The 21,246-nt window shown below is 44.3% G+C and overlaps 1 protein-coding gene across 6 annotated transcripts in view; it reads left to right on the top strand.

The window, feature by feature from the left end:
- The window catches only part of SGCD (sarcoglycan delta), a 620,371-nt gene that overhangs the window by 246,993 nt on the left and 352,132 nt on the right, over positions 1–21,246 (top strand). The window contains exons 1-2 of one of the 6 annotated variants that reach the window (XM_053298222.1): positions 11,866–12,450; positions 13,787–13,927. The exons of 3 other annotated variants lie outside the window; for them this stretch is intronic. The gene's annotated coding sequence lies outside the window, so the exon portion shown is untranslated. Of the gene's footprint in view, positions 1–11,523; positions 11,543–11,865; positions 12,451–13,786; positions 13,928–21,246 lie in introns of those variants that run through there. 2 more of the 6 variants (XM_053298223.1, XM_053298219.1) reach the window with 2 other exon arrangements.

Below are 21,246 nucleotides of genomic sequence, written 5' to 3'. Positions count from 1 at the left end.
TTCTGCCATGTAGAGAATTCACTCAGCTGTGCACTGGATGGGAGAGAGCAACAAGCAGTGAGACTTCTGAACACTAGGTTCACTCGATGACACTCACTAATTAGATTGCTTTCTTTTTCTGTGGAAGAATAAGGGAGCAGAATGTTTATTGTTTCAGTCCTAAATATGGAGCAATCTTCTCCCATCTGCCTGTATATTTTAGTGGAAAAAGTAGAAAAGGAATTGCCTTACCTACTGCTTCTAGGAATCAACATACTAGAAAACAGGGTGTCTAAAAATAGATGAATTTTAAGATTAAAAAGGGATTAAATTGTTAACAAAACAAAGTAAAGCCCAGTTATATTAAGTATTTTTAAATAATTTGGTTTGAAATGACACCTAAATTTAATCAAAACAAGCAGTTTGTTTTGGTCATAGCAGACTCTTCCTATTCAAAGAGTGCGTGCAGAAAGTCACAAGTTCAGTCCCTAATACTTTAACTGAAGATAATCTAAGATAGCAAAACATCTGTCTGAGATCTTGGAAAGTCACTGTCAGCCAGTGTAGATAATTAGAAGCTGGAAATGAACTGATGGTCTCACATAAGGCAGCTTTAGGTTTTCAAAATTTTAGAGGAGGGTGTTAGCTCAGTGGTTGAGAGCAGATGCTTCACCTTAAGCATCTGCTTTAAGCATCTTAAAGATCCAGGTCCAGTCTCTGGCCTATCTGTTTAAGTGATCTGAAGTAGAAAGACCTCTCCTTGAAGTCTTGGAGAACCAGTTACAATAGAGAGTTCTGGGCTAGATGTACCAATGATTTGACTCCATATTAAAACAACTCTTCCTTAAAAATGAAACCACGACTACATCAAACACATTGAGGAAAGCTTTTTCTCTGTGCAAAACAACAAGCAAGGGGCAAACTTATCTGACTTTTGAAATCAAGCATAAATATGACACAACAGCCTTTGCAGCTGTGGCCTTGAGGCTCTGAAATAACCTCCCTTTGGATTTGATTTTTGCTTGCATTTTGGAAAGCTTGTAAAAACCTGCCATTTTGCCTGGCCTTTGGGAATTGCCCTCAGATATTTTTGACTGGCTTATATATATGGCTATTATTTGCTTTGTTTGGGGTTTTTTAAAATCTTGTTTTGCATTGATTTTACCATTGTAGTTTTAATTGTTTCTTTCTGTGTGTGTTGCTATAAATACATGCTGGGAAAATGGCTTTTTAAAGAAATAAATATATATTTAATAATCTCTCTCTATATAATTCTGGTAGACGGTCCATGCATGGGTTCCAATGCGTGGCGGGCAGTGTTCTAAAGCAAGCAGATTGGCCGGGCCTGTGGCCAGGAGGAGGCTGGTGCAGCAAACGGATTGGCTGCACGAGCCTCCAAGGATGGAGAACGAACTGGGGCTGTTGTGGCAGGCATGGGGGCTGGGAGGGGGGAGAACAGTCATGGCAGCTGGTGGAGCGATGGAGAAGGGACGGGAGGACTGAGGCGGCAATGGGCAATGGAGGCGGTAACGGCTGTCACACTTAGCAAAGCAGAAGGAGGCGGGCGACAGGGGAGGGAGAAAGTGGAGGAGAATGGGCCAGCAGGTGGGGGGGGGCAGAGGAGAATGGGCTAGGGGTGCAGAATCCCTGGTTGTGGGATAAAAACACCACCATGAGTCGGCCTAAAGCTGCATTAACCTCCCTCCTGGGCTTCTCCATCCCTTGGAAACTAGGGATATCCCTCCAAACTCTACGTTGCAGCCAATCTGTCCATAAAATAACAGCCCCTGGGATTCTTTATGGATGGTGGCAAAATCAGCCATGGCTTGCTGAATCAATGAAAAGCCAGTCTACTTGGCCATGCCATTTCCCCCAAAATGAATTATGAGGATCCTGGGAGGAGCACTAACTGAGATAAAATCCCACAATGCCAGAAGCAACTCGTTCCACAGCATCCCACAGCACACACTGGCGTGCTTCCCCAAGTTAACGAGTTGCTGGCTCGTCTGTAGGCCTAGAAAACAGTGGAATGGCTGCAGATCAACACTTGCACCGGAGTTGCCGCTCCACCAGCACCTGCCGAGAAAACCAAGAAAAATGAACACCACGCAACAGGCATGGGGAAACATTAACAATCCCCTAATGCACACATTGCAGGAAAATGTCCAAAACGCTTAATTTCACCATCAGTAAAACCCAGCTTACAGACTGCAGAAGCTTCCACAATCCAGAAGTAGTGCAGCCCCAGGACGTGGGCAGGCTCACCCAACTGCAAGAACACCTAGTGAACTACCGCTCACAGCTGGTACTGATCAAAGGCCTGCCATCAATATTCACAGAGAAATCCCTTAGTGACTCAGTATCTCTGCATCTCCTGACCCAGGTAAAAGGAGCTGTTCCTGGAACAAGATAGGCAAACACTCTGGCCCCTGCCATTCTAGTCCTTCTTGGACTTGTGCAAAAATAATGACACCCTTGTCATTTAAAATGAGAGGTCCCCATGCTACAGGCATTGGTTGTGAGCAGAGTGGCCACTGCACGGCAATACCTCGGCAAGTCAGACAGCCCAAAAAAACAACACCGTCACTGCTGCATGAAAAAGCTTACTGCTGCCAGTAGGGTAGCCTCCCAAGAGGAAGAGCAGAATGTGGGAAACAGTCCCAGGAGGGCTTCCAGCAGCACAGGAGTAATGGACCATCTAGGCATGTAATGGACCATCTAGGCATGTGCCCGAAATGTTTTGGAGGCCATTATAAAGGTCTCCAAAATGCTGGGCGCTGGGGGGAATTCGGCGCCGGTGGGGGTAATACTTTAAGGGTGGGGGAGGGTGTACTCAGCCCTCCCGCTGCATTTCCCCCACTGCCGCTCTGTTATTTTTAAGCCCCTCAGGACGGCAGCATTCCTCCCTGCCTCCCCGTTTCCCCCATCGGCCGGAAGTGGCCAGAAGTAGTAGTCGTGCATGCAAGTGTGTACGGCAGACGGGCATGCACGCACACAACAGGCACACGTGCACTCGCTACTTCCGGCCACTTCCGGCCGATGGGGGAATGGGGCGGCAGGGAGGAACGCTGCTGATCCAAGGGGCTTAAAAATAGCAGAGCAACAGTGGGGAAAATGCGGCGGGAGGGGTGAGTACACCGTGGCCCATCCTTAAAGTACTACCCCCACCAGCGCTGAAGATATTTGTGCACATCCCTAGGGCCATCTCTGATCAGGGACCAGGGGGAACTCCCTGGGCCACCCTTCCAGCATGCACCAAGCCTCTGCTATTCCTGCTATAATCCTGTACCTCCCAGGCCTGAGACTTGAAGGCCAAAGCAGACAGATATCCAGCAAGTGTAGAGACTGCTTATCCTGAGGAGTGCAGGTGTACCAGATAATGCATCAGATGGTCAGTGGGTATAGGCCAGAGATCCAAGATGTCCAAGTCCAGGCTGAATGAACTGAAAGAGGCTACATTACTGGCACAACTAGCCCTGGTGCTTGGGACCAGGGACACATGATAGCCTCCAGAGGATATCCGGCATCAGTTCTGATTCCAACATGGTCTCCAAAGCTAACTCCATGAAATGCCCTACCTGGAAATGATGGAAATGTCAACGATGTCATTATGAGGGCCAGGAACATGATGGGCCAAAAAAAGGGATGTTAAATTGCAAGCAGTGGAGAATAAACCCACAAAACAGCCCCATGACTCAGGGAGAATGGGAGGTCTGGGAATTCACCACCAGGACCACAGCCTGGTTGCCACACCAAAAGTGAATAGTGGAATCACGAAACTCCTCTGCCCACAAGTGAACAGCCACTACTAAGGGAAACAATTCCAGAAATGTAATGTTTCCCCCTGAATCACCCCCAGGCAGGCCACCAAGCAGCACACCAACACCCCCTGAAGTACACCCTGAAACCAACCTCTCCATCAGCATCAGAATGTACCTGGAGCTCTGCCTCCAGCAGTTTGGACCACCAAAAGGACACTCCATTAAATTCCCTCAAGAGAGAAGTATAGACCACAATGTCGGCCCACATGCCTTCAGTGACTCACAGCTTGTTATGCAGTTCCCAAACCCTGATCATGGCATCACAAAGTCACCACAGGAATGCCCGCCCTGGTGCTACCACCCAGCAGGCAGAATTAAGCTTCCCCCAAACTACTTGCAGTTCTTGAAGAGTGGTTTATGTAGCTGTCTCCATAACCCCGAGGAGGTCATGGAGGGCACTCAGTTTGTCCTCTGGAAGTCTGCTATATCCTGCAACAGTGTCCAACTCAGTGCCCAGGAAAGTCAGGTGGGGGGATGGGCCCTCAGTCTTACCCTAAGCCAGGGGTCCCCCCAAAAAAATCCCTGTACAACTAACAAACTGGTTCAACAATAAGTGGCAATGGCCATTGCCATGGAGGCCAGGAAAAAGGAAGTCATCTAAGAAATGCACTGTATAATTGCAATCCATCCTCCACAGCAATGCCCATTCAAGAAATGTACAAAACACCTCAAAAGCGGTGCAGGAAAGAGAACACTCCATAAAGTGTGCCCTGTCCATATAAAACTTTCCATTAAAAATAAAGCCCAAGCGATCAAAATCCCCCAAGTGGACAGGAAAGAAGCAGAAGGCGCATTCAGTGTCACATTTTGCAAGAAAGGGCTCAGGTACGCACCCCCTAATGATGAGCATTGCCTAATCAAAGGAAGTGTAGTTCACAGAACAAAGCCCCCTCCCCACCCACCCCGAGATTCTGTCATTCACAAAGCGACCTTTCGGGTAAAACAGGTGGTGAATCAGGCAAACTTTGCCCTGCATCTTTTTTGCCACACACCCCAGGGGGGAAATGTGCAGATGCAGAACAGGAGGAGACAGGAGAGTCAAAAACAATCAGCACCCTACCTGCAGCCACTTCCTTGGCAATCTTCCTTGGCAAACTCCTTTCATCCCCACAACAGAATGTCAATTGGGAGTGTGATACGCCTCTCAGCAAGAAGCCTAAGGGATTCTAAAGCCCTCCCGCAAAATGTGTAACAAATAACTGGCAGCCTGTCTATCAGGATAATTGGTCAGGAGGTCAGCGAGGACCCTAAGGTTGATTGGGTTGGGCCCCTTTTGTAGTTGCCCAGGCCATGCAGAGGCCAATTGTGCAGGTGTGCAGCCTCCAAAATGGCCACCACGCCAAGGGGAAAAGGCCAAAAATCAGCTGAAGAGCCAGCCGGACCGGCCAGAGAGGACCATAGAGAGAACCGGCAGGGGAGGGGGAACCTCCGTGTACAGCTCCCCTCCCGCCACCTCCAGGAACTCCTCCAAGGGGGATAAGGTTTTTTAAAAATTCCCCTTAAAAACAAAAAAACAAAAAAGGTCCGTGAACCCCGGAACAGTTGGTGAGGTTTGGTCTGGGGTCGAACCAAACGGGATGATTCGCTTCAACTCCAAACCTTTGAACCGAACAGTTTCACCGAAACCCCAAGGCAGAAGCCCCAAGAACACCAGAGAAAAGCCCATCCGCCAAAAACCAGTGTTGCCTGCTGCCAGGCCAAAGCCCAGGAGCACCAAACCACTGCCGCCTAAACACATGCAGGCCTCCCGTCCTGTTCCGTATCGTTTCCAGCTTGAGTCACATACACCGCTGTGGCCCAAACTGACTTGATACCCCTGCTGCTGACATAGCAACAGGAGAAGACTTCTGCCTATGTTTGGTCCTGCACAAGCAGGCACCACTGGGCTTGAAAGGAGAGATGCTGCAGTGCTCCCTTCCAAGCTGAAACCAGAGTCGAACTGAGGGGAGAAAACGCTCGCAGGACAAAGGGTCCTTCAAGGCCCATCCCCTCCCAACTACTGCCCAATCAGGGCAGCACTTGTACCTGGCCAAGGTAGGGGTAAGGCAGAGAGGCAACTCCTTCAGCACAAGGCTGAGGGGTGGCACATTCAGACCCACAGTTACCCAGCCACATGTAACTCCAGCCACATCCCAGCCACGTGTAACTCCAGTTTCATGTGATGTCTGGTTGCAGCCAAAGCGGGGGCTGGATTAATGCTTCTTTGAATCTCTCTGTACATGTGTTTCCAAAACATTAATTTAACTTGAACCCCTGCTAACTGGGCAAAGAGGCACCTTTTAATGTGGTGATTCTCTTTATTTAGCAGGGGGAGAGTAACTGGCCTTACCCACCCCCAACACAGTACCTCCAGTGACTGTTGCTGGTATCTCTCTTGTGTTTCTTTTTAGATTGTGAGCACTTTGGGGACAGGGATCCATCTTATTTATTTATTATTTCTCTGTGTAAAACCGCCCTGAGCCATTGTTGGAATCAAGAAGAAGAAGAAGAAGAAGAAGAAGAAGAAGAAGAAGAAGAAGAAGAAGAAGAAGAAGAAGAAGAAGAAGAAGAAGAAGAAGAAGAAATAAAATAAAATAAAATAAAATAGATTATTACAATCTGCTTTTTCCTATAAAATAAATTGAACCTGTAGAGTTCACTTTATTTTATAAATTGAAACATCCAGCACTCGGGTGAAGGATAGATATACTTCTCAATAGTCTAACTCTTGCAGCACTTGTGTAGCAAAGGAAGCATGCATGCAGCTGCTGTTTAGTACAGTACAGCTGCCACACTGGGAAGCAGATTTTGTCGATCTCCTCTTCCTTCTGAAGTGGTTTGTGCCATCTGAAAAAGTGTCTCTAAAGGCTGCACAGCCTGTGTGTCTGAATTTTTGGGGTGGCATCATGCTTCAGAGGGAAGAGGAGATTGGCAAAAATCCCTGTTCATAAGAAAAGACACAATAGCCCAAGATTGTAAAAACATGTTGGCTACTGTGTTGGACTAAATAGGGACAGCTGTGTCCCCCTGAGAAATATAAGAGAACCACCATTTGAAAGGTGCCAGATATAGACTAAATGTATGTGGCCTGCAGATAATATGTATAGTGTTGAGGTCTGCTCAGATCTAATTTGTATTATTGCCCTGATATTTTTAAACAGATATTGGTGAAACATAGTTGCTGTGGTGTTCTAATGTTCCAGTTACCACTGCCCTCAGCTCACTAATAGTACACAACATCCAAAAGCTAACAAAACGCCTGCTGGCTTGTCAGGTTACTTACTTTACTACGAGTACCCTCTAATTGGTTCATTAAATCACTCTCTGATATGCTACATTTGGGCTCATTTCAGATTGGTATTGTATTCAGTGATTAAAAAAACCAAGAAAAAGAAAACACCACCACCAATAGTTGAAACAAGCTATACTTTTATTTCCTAATGAGGTTAATACCAGTGAGGATAAGGAACGGCTGGCCATACTGTTCACAGGTTGCCCAGCAGTCAAGTTTGAGCTGATCAACTGCACCATTATTTAGTATGACATTTATGTTTTCATAATAAAATGTCAGAGTGCAGACAGCAAGGAAGCGGAATCTTTTGCCCCTGGGAGATCATTATTCTAGAATGAGGTGGTAATTTCCCTTCATCAGGGCAGTATATCAGGACAAAGCTTTGTAGGGCAGCAGTGTGCATTTAACCTGCACTGTCAGTGAGCAAAGGCCAGGCTTACTCAAATAAAGGTAACAAATGTGGACATGGTTAAGATTTAATAATTTACTGCTGATCTCACTAAGGGTATATTGGCTCAGACATCTGTATAATTCATAAGCACTCTCCCCCACCATCTTATTTTTGTTCCTATAAGTCGGCTCTTGTTTAGGGGTGGAAAATCACATTGAGTAAGCCATTTAAATCACAAATCATATTTCTCTTCTTCTTATAATTCAGTGAATACCTGCTGTATCCTGTGTGACTTTCTTCCAGAATGGAAGATAATGGTAATGTGACCTCGAAAATTACAGCCCAGATAGTTTAGAAGTCATTCAAGGTAGCTAACATTAAGCTTGCCTTAGAAATGAGAAAGAACAGTTTTTATTTTACTTAATCACAAGCTCTGCTAGCTTGGAATCCTTAATTTCCCCCCAAGAAGAGCTTGCAAATGATAGAAACCATCAGGCTAATTAGATGGTAAGGGCCAAGGTTGGCAGATGTGGAGTGCATTTGGCTGAAAGGTCAATTTCCAGCATTGCTTCTCTGGCAAGTGCTATAGTGTAGAGTTTTTGAAAGGAAGAGTTTAGATAAAATGTGATATTTGCAGACAACTCATTCACAGTGAACTGAATTCACTTAACAGTCTGGTAGACGGAAGTAGGTTGTTGTTGTTGTTTTGTGCTATTAATAGCTACTTCAGTCAGAGGTGCACCTAGGTAATTTTGGAGCCAGGACCTAAAGGCCTTTGTGAACCCCCCACCCCCCGCCAAACCCTGGCGCAAGATAAGCTGCAATTCACTGAGGTGAGTCTCACAATCAGTGAGACTCGCGGGAAGGGGGTTTGCGGGGAGAACAACCCACTCTCCCCATAGATGATCACTATTGCAGCCCTGGGTGTCTGGATTGGCCACCCACATGACTGCCAGCTCTGTCACGGAGCCAGCGGGGGCTGTGGGGATCAGGGACTGCGCGGCCCCCAGAAGTTCCAGGATGCCCCGCACAAGTGCACAGGGCATGCTGGAGATACCCCCAAGCCCGGGAGGTTACTTGCAGCCTCTCGGCTGGGGGTCTCCTCATAAGTTGCTGTGCTACGGCAATACACAATTTTTTAAAATGGGGTTAGTGGAGCTCTTGCTCCGCTAACCCCTTTTAAGGGGAGAGGTATTTACATGGGTTACCCGCTTTGGGAAAACCGGGCTCGCCTGCGAGCACAGTGGTTCCCATGGTCCGTGGAAAGCGGGCTAAGCTCCCTTAACCCACTTTCCACAGATTGTGAAAATACCCTCACTATTTTTTACACCAGAACATGTTCAGGGAATGCTGGAAACTTCTGTGTGTGATTTTTTAAAGAAGAAATTATGAATAAGATATTTCCCACTGATCTGTACATACCACATTTTGCATGGACAGTTCTGCCACTTGCATGGACAGTTCTGCCACTAGTTGAATGCAATATTTTTTTAATACCAGAACATACTCTAGGAATGCTGGAAACCACCACACATCCTTTTTTGGTAGAAAGAATGTCCAAACAGAACACTTCTTTTTTCTTCTGAGTTTAAGAGAAGTTGCTACTATGCTTACCCCAAGTGCAGATCCTTGGGGGTCCCCACTTCTCACTCCTGAGAAAACTTAGCAGTCATAGGATAAGGGGACAAGTACAGGTGTGGATTGCTAACTGGTTGAAAGACAGGAAACAGAGGGTAGGTATAAATGGGGAGTTCTCTAAATGGAAGGAAGTGAGAAGTGGGGTCCCCCAGAGATCTGTACTGGGACCGGTGCTTTTTAATTTATTCATCAGTGATCTAAAAATAGGGGTAATCAGTGAGGTGGTCAAATTTGCAGATGACACTGAACTCTTTTGGCTACTGAAATCCAAAACTGATTGTGAGGAGCTCCAAAAAGATCTCTCCAAACTGGGTGAGTGGGCAACAAAATGGCAAATGCAGTTCACTGTTGGCAAGTGTAAATTGATGCACATTGGGACGAAAACCCCCAACTTTAAGTATATGCTGATGGGATCTGTGCTGTCGGTGACTGAACAGGAGAGGGATTTGGGGTCATGGTGGACAGCTTGTTGAAAGTGTTGACTCTGCAACAGCTGTGAAAAAGGCCAATTCCATGCTAGGGATCATTAGGAAGGGGATTGAAAATGAAAATGCTAATATTATAATGCCCTTATACAAAACTATGGCGTGGCCACACCTGGAGTACTGTGTACAATTCTGGTCACCATACCTTAAGAAGGACATTGTAGACCTGGAAAAGGTACAGAAGAAGACAACCAAGATGATCAGGGGCCTAGAGCGCCTTTCTTATGAGGCAAGGCTACAACACCTGGGGCTATTTAGTTTAGAAAAAAGATGATTGCAGGGAGACATGATAGAGGTCTCTAAAATCATGCATGGTGTGGAGAAAGTGGAGAGAGAGAAGTTTTTCTCCCTCTCACATAACACTAGAACCAGGGATCATCGCATGAAATTGATTGCCAGGAAATTTAGGACAAACAAACAGAAGTACTTCTTTACACAATACATAATCCACTTGTGGAATTCTCGGCCACAAGATGTGGTGACAGCCAACCACCTGGATGGCTGTAAGAGGTGTTTGGATAACTTCGTGGAGGAGAGGTCTATCAGTGGCTACTAGTCGGGAAGCTATGGGCCACCTCCAGCCTCAAAGGCAGGATGCCTCTGAGTACCAGTTGCAGGGGAGTAACAGCAAGAGAGAGGGCATGCCTTCAACTCCTGCCTGTAGGCTTCCAGCGGCATCTGGTGGGCCACTATGTGAAACAGGATGCTGGACTAGATGGGCCTTGGGCGTAATTCAGCAGTGCTGTTCTTAAGTTCTTATGAGGGTGGGGCTGTTCAGTACGGTCAGACAGACATGCTGGGTCTCTGCCCCAACAAGGCACAAAATGATTGTTTGGAGGAGCTGACATTTTGGACCACGCACAGACCTAACAGGCAGATAACAGAATAAGAGGTAAAGTTGATGAGCATCTCTCCTTAAAGAAAATTAAAAGCTATTTGATAGTGAGTGTGGAGGGAGAAGGTGGAAGGGTGAGTTTGGAGAAAGAGTAAAAGGTGGAAAGAGAAGTTAAATTGCTTAATATGCAAGATATCAGAAATGAACTTAAGTTGAACAGAATTGATTGTTTTTCTTTTTCCTGTCCTCAGCTTAGGAAGATTTTTCACCCCGGTAGAATTGATTTCTTTTGACTGCAATGAGCACAAGCATGTTTTCGACATGTCCAAAATCCCAAAGTGATTTAGTATTGCGTGTGTGTGCGTGTAAGACCTCTGTTTTTGGACAGCATGTTTGGAATTGTTTAATGACTAGCTAACTGAGACCTGTATAGGTTTCGTTTGAAATATGTTTTTAAAAATGCAGAGAAAAATCCTTGGTTTTTTGTTTGACATATTTGCACTCTGCCCCAAATGTCTCTGGGCGGTTTACAATAAAACAATACAAATAAAACAAAATAAACAGGTTAAAAACATTACAATAATTTTAAATTATTGTAATGTTATTTAATAATTTTAAGTTATTAAAATGTAAAACAATGTTAAAAACCATTAAAACAGTATCTAATTAAAAGCCTGGGTGAACATGTGTTTTAACTGCCTTTGCAAAGGTTATCAGAGATGGGACGGCTCTTATTTCAACAGGGAGTGCATTCCAAAGCCAACACTAGAGAAGGCCCATCCTTGAGTAGCCACCAGACAAGCTGGTGGCAACTACAGACAAACCTCTCCTGATGATCTCAATGAATATGAATCCCTTAAATTCTCTATCTTCTATACAGTTACCTTGACAATTCTGTTTTTCTTATTATTATTTTGCTTATTATTATTATTATATATTATTATTTTCTTATTATTATTTTGCTTTGGTGGGACTTTGTAGTGGAGGTGAAGGACATGTGTAGCCCATGTCAACCCCAGGGCATTTTAATCATCTTAAGCACCACACACCATTCAACATCTCTATCATCTGAAAATGATCTGAATATCATCAGGAACTTGGGCACATTCTGAGTGACACAAGGTACAGCATGCCTTCCTCTTGCTCTCCTCATGCCCACTTCTTTTGTTTGTTTGTTTGTTTTTTATTTAAGCCAAGACCAATTCTACTCATAGGAATTTTTTTTAATCAGGTTTCAGGATTTTTGTGGGTTACTGTGAGTATAGAGAAGTGTGAGGGAGCTCAGACATAATTGTAGTATTTTTAGCATCTGCAGCTTACAGTCATGCATGTCAAGATCAGGATACAGCAGCAATGTGCTGAGCAGAGCCTAGAGATTCTAAAAATAAGGCTTCGCTTTTGGCAATTGAAATTAAAACTCGGCAGAAGCATAGGTAAAGGGAGGGTAGCACTGGACAGAAATTGGAATTCCTATCCTTTCTGGGATTGGGTGAGGCTAAGAAAGTTGACTTAGCAGCAGAGGTTAGCTTGGGACTGTTGACGCAATGCAAAGGCGAGGGAGAGGAATCTACCCCTCTTGAAGAGAAAATATTAATAGCCTCCACATTTGTTGCAGAAATGATTTGCTTGATAGTTTCAAATGCAAAACATACCAAGTGCCTCTGCTTATTAGTGCAGAGGCGTGTTTGTATGTGGGGAAGGGGGCTTTTTGATGCCAGACACATGTGTTTTCAATTGATATCTGGAGCCAGACCAGTAGCTGTAACTTGGCCTGACAAAGCCTTATTGAAGTAAAAGACAGAGTGTGGTTTCAAAGCAGTTAGAAAAAGAACGGGAATGCTGTTCAGGAAATTCTTCAGGCATGGGCAGGGACTTGGCCGCAGTTCTGCTGCTGGAAAATCTGACAGGGGCAGCTTCTGAACGCAGGGTAGGCCTCGTGCTGCTCTGAAAGCAACACTGGATCTTCTCCCGGACCCCTAGTTCGGCATACCCCAGATCTTGGATTTTCATCTGGCTACTGAAAGAGAGTGGTAAGAGGCTATTGTTATTTTTCCATGCAGTTTACTTGGCGTGATTGTCCCTTTGTTCTGAAAAGAGAAGTGACTGTGTGTGTTCAGTTGATTGTTTGAAAGGGAGGAAGTTGGGAATCTGTTGCTCTGTTTGCAAAAGCATTGCCCTACAGCTGCTGCCTTGCTAACTAACTTCTGCTTAAGTTCCCATCTTGCAGGGGCGACTACATTTGGCATTCTCCTTTGTACAGGCATATATTTTTGCCAACGACTTCTTCTCTGGAACACAATTTTAAGTTTAGCAGCAGCTGTATAATGACAAACTGCAGAAAGTTCTGTAGCTCAGTTTAATTTAGAGTATATTCTGAATGGTATCTATATATTGTAACTGTAGCAAATGCAAATGTAATGTACAGACGGGTAAAGCTATTTTACCAAGAGGAGTCTGAGGCTATTGCTGAGTTGTTTAGAGGCAGTTTGACTAAGTAGTGTGCTGTGTACATTTGTTGAACACAATTTAACTACTGTAGTTAGCTTGTTTCTCTGCATTTTACTCAGACAATAGTGAAATAGTAGAAAAGACACTGTGATATCCTTCCTTCAGGAAACTCACAGAAATAATGTGTTTGCATGTTTTAGAAATATACTCCAGTTCCACCTGCCATTGCTCTTCCGATGAGATTCTTTCCCAAATAAATTGCTCTATAAAGTCTGTATTTAAAAGGGAGGGATTTTTCTTTTGAGAGATTATCAAATGCATATCTTATTATCTAATGAGGAGCATTAAAGTTGAGTGCCCTTTTCAGCAGTGACCGGCGAACCTTCCTGGCATGTCTGTACAGTATCTGCAAGTAATTGCACAGCAAGTTTGTCAGTGCATGAAAAAGAGTCAGAAGGGCACAGGATCTTACATCTTCAGACAGTTTCCCTTCCCTTTCTCTTTGCCTTGACTGAGAATAGTACAAAGAAGTTTATTTTCCTTGGATCTGTTCAAAATGCTTTTGATCCATCCTAGGTGGCCGCCACACTTTTAAAGGGAAAGGATCAATAAACAAAAAAAAAAAGACTTAACAGAACTACACATTGGGGAAAAGATCCAAATAGGTTGTATTAAATGGCAGTGGTTAGGTCAGAGAGTTAGGACTGAATCCTGCTGTTTCTGTTTTCATCCTGTACAGATATTGATACTCTCCATCAAGCTTAATGAACAAAATAATAATTCCATATAGAGTTGGGTAGAGATTTTACAGAGGTTAAGTATGAAGCAGATTGAGATAGAAAGATGTTTTCACTACCCAACTGAGCTAAACAAACAGAATAATATAACAAAACATAAATATTTATTTTCATCTTTTAGATTTGGGACACCCCTCTATGCTTGGGATGACAGCAGAGGAAAAATGATTAAGAAACATTCCCCTTCTCTTAAGTATATGACCTAGTGTAGGTCATACTATCTTACTGACTAAGATATTGATCACCAGGGGAAATATCTAAGGTAATGTAAGGAGCCTGATCACCTTAACAATAACCCAAGTGAAAAAAACTGGCAGTAACGATACGTGGAAATAATAGAGGCAGTAACCCACCTGGGAGTTTTCCACACAGCAGGCTTTACCACGATTTGGGTATAAATCAAGTTGCATTCTAACAGGCCGTGAAAAACCCAAATCGTGTGTGAAGTGCTCCTCAATAGCTCACAGGGACTTCAGGGTAAATTTGCCCAATATGGAAACATTCTGGAGGAAATGTGGGCTAAAAGCCAGCTGTGGAAAACTTCCTAGAAAAGAAACAAGTCTAGCAGCAGGGTAAGCTTGGTGTGATACATCCTGATATCAATTTTATGGGATTGTTGCCTGGAAAAATAGACTGTAATTTACAAATGGGTGTGAAAAGTTAGGCAGGGCAAGGGCTAGGATGAGAAAAGCTATATCAAGCAAGTCCATACTGAGATGGGAACCAGCAGATCACCAGCAGAATATTCAGAACTCTATGCGTCCTGGTGCTAAGACATTCATTTATGAATCACAGCTGCGCAGATTCAGTGCAAGCAAGCACAGGGCCTGAGCAATACATCAGAAAAGCAAAAAAAAAAAAAAACCCAAGTGGCCAAATAGAAGAGATCTCTACCTCTTGGCTCAATCAATCAATCAATCAATCTTTATTTCGGTCTTAGACCAGCATAAGAAAAATTTTAAAAAGAGAAGGAGAAAAGACATAAGATATAGGCAAGGGATTGGAAATACAATATAAAATATAAAACTATTGTTATGGAGCTATAAGAGTGTAGGGTAGTAGTAAGGCGGAAGTAAATATAAAAATTTAAAATATATATTATATAAATTACTAAGGCTGTCTATGGGAGAGAAGTCTAGAGCCTAGTAAGCAGTGGGACAGAAGGGCTCAAGATATAAAAGTACTTGAAAAATAGTTTAATATAGTTACAGGTGTTTAAAAGGTACTCATTGTGTGGGGTCGGAACTCGAGAGACGATTTTGATCTGCCTGTTCTGGATGGGGTCACACTTCCCCAGAAGGAACAGGTACGCAGTCTAGGGGTGCTTCTGGATCCAAGTCTCTCCCTGGTGTCCCAGGTTGAGACAGCAGCCAGAAGTGCCTTCTATCAGCTTCGGCTGATACGCCAGCTGCATCCATTTCTTGAGATGAATGACCTCAAGACAGTGGTACATCTGCTGGTAACCTCCAGACTGGATTAATGCAATACGCTCTATGTGGGGCTTCCCTTGTACGTAGTCCGGAAACTACAGTTGATTCAGAATGTGGCAGCCAGGCTGGTCTCTGGGTCATCCAGGAGAGACCATATTACTCCCATATTGAAGGAGTTACACTGGCTGCCAATATGTTTCCGGGCAAAATACAAGGTGTTGGTCATAACCTATAAAGCCCTAAACAGCTTGGGCCCTGGGTTTTTAAGAGAACATCTTCTTCGTTATGAACCCCACTGCCCATTGAGATCATCAGGAGAGGTCCGTCTGCTTTTGCCACCAGCTCATCTGGTGGCTACTCAGGGACGGGCCTTCTCCGTTGCTGCCCCCAGGCTTTGGAATGCGCTCCCTAGTGAAATAAGAGCCTCCCCATCTCTGACATCTTTTAAAAAGTCTCTAAAGATGCATTTCTTCACCCAGACTTTTAACTGATATTGTTTTGATTGTTTTAATGTTGTTTTTAGAATATTGTTTTAAAATTTTAAATTGTGTTTTAAATTTCTTGCTTTTAAATTTTTTGTTTTTGTTTTTAATTAATGTTTTACTTTTTAATCTTGTTGTAAACTGCCCAGAGACATAAGTTTTGGGAGATGTAAAAATATGATAAATAAATAAATAAAAGTACATAGAAGAGATTAAAAGTAAGCAATTAAAAGGAGTTTACAATAATGTATGTGAGAGCAGAGGCTGAGGCTGGATTTATGTAGGTTCAGCCCACAACCTCTCTAGGGAGAAGCTGTCAGGACCCTGTGGATTCTGCATGCTGCAGCACAGAACTTTGCTGTGTTGTGCGTGATGGTGGGGTCTTCATCCAAGAGCAGCAGCAAGGTATAGAATTTACTTGCGTGACCAGGATGCCTGTGGAGTAATGGGGAAATGAAGTCCTCTTGGCTCTCTCAATAGAAGGGGCAGAAGAGGATGACATGTACTGTGGTTTCGACATGCCCTGTGTCGTAAGGGCATAGTCTCTCTGCAAGTGGGATCTTCTGGAACCTGCCTTCTAGAATGGCTGATAGGAGGGCGTGGCAGTACGCCAAAGTAAAGGCCCTCCTGTGGACTGGGATTTCCAGTAGTGACAGAGAAATGGCGGGAGAGGGGAGGTATCTCAGACTTTCTGCTGTGGGGAAGTTTGGGACCCTCCCTAGGTCTGTTTAGCATTCTATGTCCGTTATCCATTGTTTAAGCAGATATTTGGCCCGGTCGTATCCCATAGCTAGTAAAAGGAGGAGAGCTGATCTTGTGGTTGCAAACATGATTTGTCCCCTTAGCTAAGCAGGGTCTGCCCTGGTTGCATATGAATGGGAGACTAGATGCATGAGCACTGTAAGATATTCCCCTCAGGGGATGGAGCCACTCTGGGAAGAGCATCTAGGTTCAAAGTTCCCTTCCTGGCATCTCCAAGAAGATAGGTCTGAGAGAGATTCCTGCCTGCAACCTTGGAGAAGCTGCTGCCAGTCTGTGTAGACAATATTGAGCTAGATGGATCAATGGTCTGATTCAGTATATTTCAGCTTCCTATGTTCCCAAAAGGGGGAAGGAAAATTCCAAGCTTGACAGTTTGGTCTCAATAGCTTTTCCCCAAGAGGATTGGACGGAGTCCTGGAGAGTCAGGGAGGTTAGTCCATGAGGAAGGAGGGCTAATTTTACCCCATAAATGAGGATATACTCTAGCCTCCACTTTCATCATTCCAGCCATACGTTAGCCTCTACTTTCATCATTCCTGTCTCTAGTCGGAGAGTGGCATTTGAAACACATAATGGGACTACCTCTTGGCTCAAAGGATTCAGGTTCTGCTCCTATGGCTGGTCGTATTAAGCAGGTACTTATGTGGTCCTTGGAGGGGTGCAGAGTGTCTTGGATACTCCTACACACATTCAGTAAGGAGTCTAGACATAGTGGAAACTCCAATGCTGTCCAATCATTCTTCAGTACAGAAGTCCAAGGACTCCCTAAGAACTGCCAGTCAGATTCCCACATGCCTCCCAGAATGGAATAGGATTGCATTATTTTACTGAAGCATTCTTCTACTGCAGCCTCCCCACGTCTCTAGTAAATGGCAGGGAGGTTGCCATACATACTAGGAGGAATGTTCAGTGGCCTATAGGCTCTTGTTTTTACTCTGTGTGTGTGTCTGTGTCTCTGTGTGTGTTTCCCACCCTGGATTAAATAGAAATCAGATCAGGGATGGGGCAATACCCACTCGTCACTGACTTCTGCTGTGTATGTACTGTTTTCTCAGATCCTAGCCTTTACTTATTTCTTGGTTATTGCTTCAGAAACCAGGTCACATTCAAAGAGAAGAGAGAAAAGACCAAGATGTATCTTTTCCATGATTTCCTCATTTCAAACTGTCACGTGCTGATGCATGATGGTATCTGCTAGTCTTTCATTCCTTAAACAATCTCTAATGTACATTTTTCTCTTTTTGTGTTGTTCTACACTTGGTTAAAGGACTTATACCTTAGGATGCATGGTGGGGTCTACTTATCTGAAACCTTTCTAAATAGACATGTATTAATTATTATTAGTGGTCTTCTACTTTTCCTTCTCCTCTCCACTCTTGTGATCACCTCCTTGACCACTGTCCTCTATGCCTGGCCCAACTCCATGTCATTGGATTAGATATTCTGTTGTCACAGAAGATTTAGGCAGTCTTGGATTCAGCTGAGGGCTGAATTGGATTTTGGAAATTGGAATTTGACTTACAAAGTCGATGAGCAACTTTTATTAATCTTTATCAGTACTAGCTTAAACCTATGCAGAGCATCTGCATGCTAGTACTTGATTGCTCCCCTCACCCCATGCCACAGCCCCACTCATCTCAGAGATTTCTCCACCCTCACCTGCGCTACACTCCTGCTCCTCCTCCTTCATCCTGTTGCTTCCACCCCCCTCACCCCTCTTGGTCACAGCCACAGCATTGTGGCACCTACTGGCCAGAGACTTCCCTGGCCTCGGTAGCCCCAAACAGCATCAGTGCTTGACTTGGCCCTTCCTTACTGCCACCACTGCCATGGCCGCTCATTCCCCTCAGGCCGCTGACAGGCTTAGACCCATCCCCCACCCTTCCCTCTTTCTCTCTTCCCCTCCCTTCTTTTTTCCTCACTCTTCCCCTCTCTTTCTTCCCTTCTCTTCTTTTCTTTCTGTCTCTCTTTCTCTTTCCCCCTTCCTGAGTTAACAGATCTTGTTCATTTTGTTGCCTAATCTAATTCGCACAATGGCAGCCTCCTCTTCCTGAAGAGGCTCTTTCCTCCCTCACAACCCCTCTCTTCACAGACCCCTGCCCACTATCCTTTTATATATATATATACTAACTGAGCTGGGCACAGAGCATCTATGCCACCGGTCGGCCCAACCACCACTGCTGTCCCACCCCCCACACCGGCATGCCCGGCTTTCTGGCCAGCCATTTCCCCTGCTTCTCACCTCCCTCCTCACATTTTCTGATGGGCTGGCTGGCTGGTCTGCTTCCTCTTCCCCTCACCACACGCTTTCTGGGTTGTGGGCTGGCCAGAAAGCCGGCCTGCCACCTCCTGCCTGCCACCTCTTCCCACTTCCTCCTCCCGGCAGGCAGCTGGGCCAGGGCCATGCTGGCCCACCGCCACCCCCTCTGGCCTCCTCCTACTCCCAGCAACCAGGCCAGCCCGCTGCCATCTCCTCCTCCAACCAACTGGCAACCAGGCCAGGGCCAGGCCGGCCTGCCGCCGCATCCTCTGGCCAGGCCAGTGCCAGGCCAGCCCTCGGCCTCCTCCTTTGGCCTTCTGGTGGCTGGGCTAGGCTGGCCCGCCGCTGCTTCCATTGTCTCCTGTTCCCTTCGCTATCTCCCTGGCAGCTGCTCTTGCGAGAGCTGCCACACATGGGATTAGTGATGGGTATGTTTAGGAGAATTAAATATATAGATAGATTCCTCTCCTCTACAATCAAGAACATCTTCCAATTGACCTTAACCTTCACAGGCTCCTCCTCCCTATTTGCATATGGAATCCCCACTGCCCAATCACCATGGTGCCACAGGCTCCTCCTCCCTATCGGCATATGGAATCCCCACTGCCCAATCATCACAGTGCTTCTGCTTGTGAATTCTCACAAGAGCTGCCATCCACTTTGAGCATTTGATGGCAATTAAACAGGCTGGTTTAATGGAAACTCTTATTACTCTGACAGGCATATCTGGATAATATATTGGGTCACCAACAGATTGGTCACCAACACGTTAGGTCAGTATATTTGGTTGCCATGTACACATGTTACAGTTTTAGAGCATGCAGAATATTTGTGTGTACCTATAAAAATGTGCGAAGACAGCTTGAGCAGACTCACCTCTCTACAGTGTGCTGTCAGAGTCTAATATACAAAAGAGAATTACAGCAACCTTAAGTGTGTGTGTAGGTGCGTGTGTGTGTGTGTGTATATATATATATACATATGTCTGTGTGTATATATGTATGTGTGTGTGTGTGTTTTATTTTTGATATCTTATTCCATTTTAGTATATTTTCTCTTCTAGAGACCTGTCTTATTTTCAGAATTCAGCAGGAAATTTGATGATAGTTATTTCCAAGGGAAATTAATGCTGCATTTGTTGTTGTTTTTCGTTATTTGTGAACTTTAAGCACAGTTGTTCAATAAATTGATAGTTCAGATATAGCAGCCAGGACAAAGAGCATTTCAGTCTCATGAAACACAGGAAATCAAGAAGATGTTATTTCTGTGAAAGTAGAAGTTGATTAAAAAAAAGCACACAAGAGGGCTGATACACAATATGCTTTTGAAGTAACTAATGGAAAACGGCCTGATTTATGGAAACTGATATTTGTTCATTTGTGATATCTTCCAAATGTGTTTAACTTATGACAACCTCATATGAAAGCAACTTCAGATAGCATGCAGAGGTGATGATAGCACTTGGCAGTAGCGTGTTTGTGCAAATTTGAAAATTGCAGTAAGCAAAACCAAAAATCCCAGCGGTCTTTGACAAGGCCTTGTTTATGTACTGGATTAAGGGTTTTGTTACACCTTATTTCCAGTTGGACTTATGCTTGCTTCAAACCTCTTACATGTACTACATTTATACCTTGTTGTGAGCTGTAAGAATTAAATAACATGGATGTTTACATGTCCCTTGTCTACTGAGGCATGGCTATTGTGATAGCAAAGCAGCAGGTGACATTTTCTAGACCCAGAAAGAAAACAGACAGACCCAACACTTTAAACATGCACATAAATTGTTTAATATTCTTAACAGATCCAAGGAAAGTAATCACTGCAGTTGCTTGCAGACAGCATGCTTTGTTTTATTTAAGGCAAGAGCATCCAATGGTGACCATACTCCACAAGATAGATACCCATAAAGACTCATGTGGAAAATGGTGAACCTGATTTCTTTGTATACATAAGCCCTATTCTGATGTGTGTGTGGGGTTTTTTTAAAGTGCTGGATGTTTACAGCACTGAAAGTGGGTTGGAAGTCCTGCCCTGGTACGTCACTCACCCCCTCCACCTTGCCACTCACAGTTACAATAGTAAATGTCTGCAGAGGGAAACATTGTAACTGTTTTGGGCCGGTGCTTCTGTGATTGACAGTCTTTTCTTAATGGCAGTCATGTTTTTAATGTCCGAATGTGACTGTGGTCTTTTTCCCCATTGGAACCACATTCTGATTTGGTAGTACATGTTTATGTTTTTTGTGATTGGTTTAATCGCACTTTCTCTTTCTGAAAAGTCTTCCCTATTGGGTATCTTCATATTCTTTTGTATGCCCCATGCATCTACCCAATGTGTTGGTGACATCTGTTTCCCATGAATCACTGACTAGGCTTGTGCATTTCGATTCGGGTACAAAACGTTTTGTGCCCGAAAATGGCACTTTTGGAGGTTTTGTAACCAAAACAAAATCAAGAATTAAAAAAAAGAGATTTTTGTTTCCTAATCAAAATGACTGTGTTGTGGACAGAATGCTTTGTTCTTTGCAATTGAAATTGAAATTGAAATTGACTTCTCTGACTCTCTCCACTCCAGCTGAGGCACTGAGTGGTTAGCAGAAGATATGCAAAAAGCTGTTGAATGGTTTATTATTATTATTATTTATTTA

The sequence above is a fragment of the Hemicordylus capensis genome, chromosome 2 (assembly GCF_027244095.1).
Source record: "Hemicordylus capensis ecotype Gifberg chromosome 2, rHemCap1.1.pri, whole genome shotgun sequence".
Lineage (NCBI taxonomy): Eukaryota > Metazoa > Chordata > Lepidosauria > Squamata > Cordylidae > Hemicordylus > Hemicordylus capensis.
The sequence above is the reverse complement of the archived record's forward strand: the minus strand, read 5'-3'. Positions and strand labels throughout refer to the sequence as shown.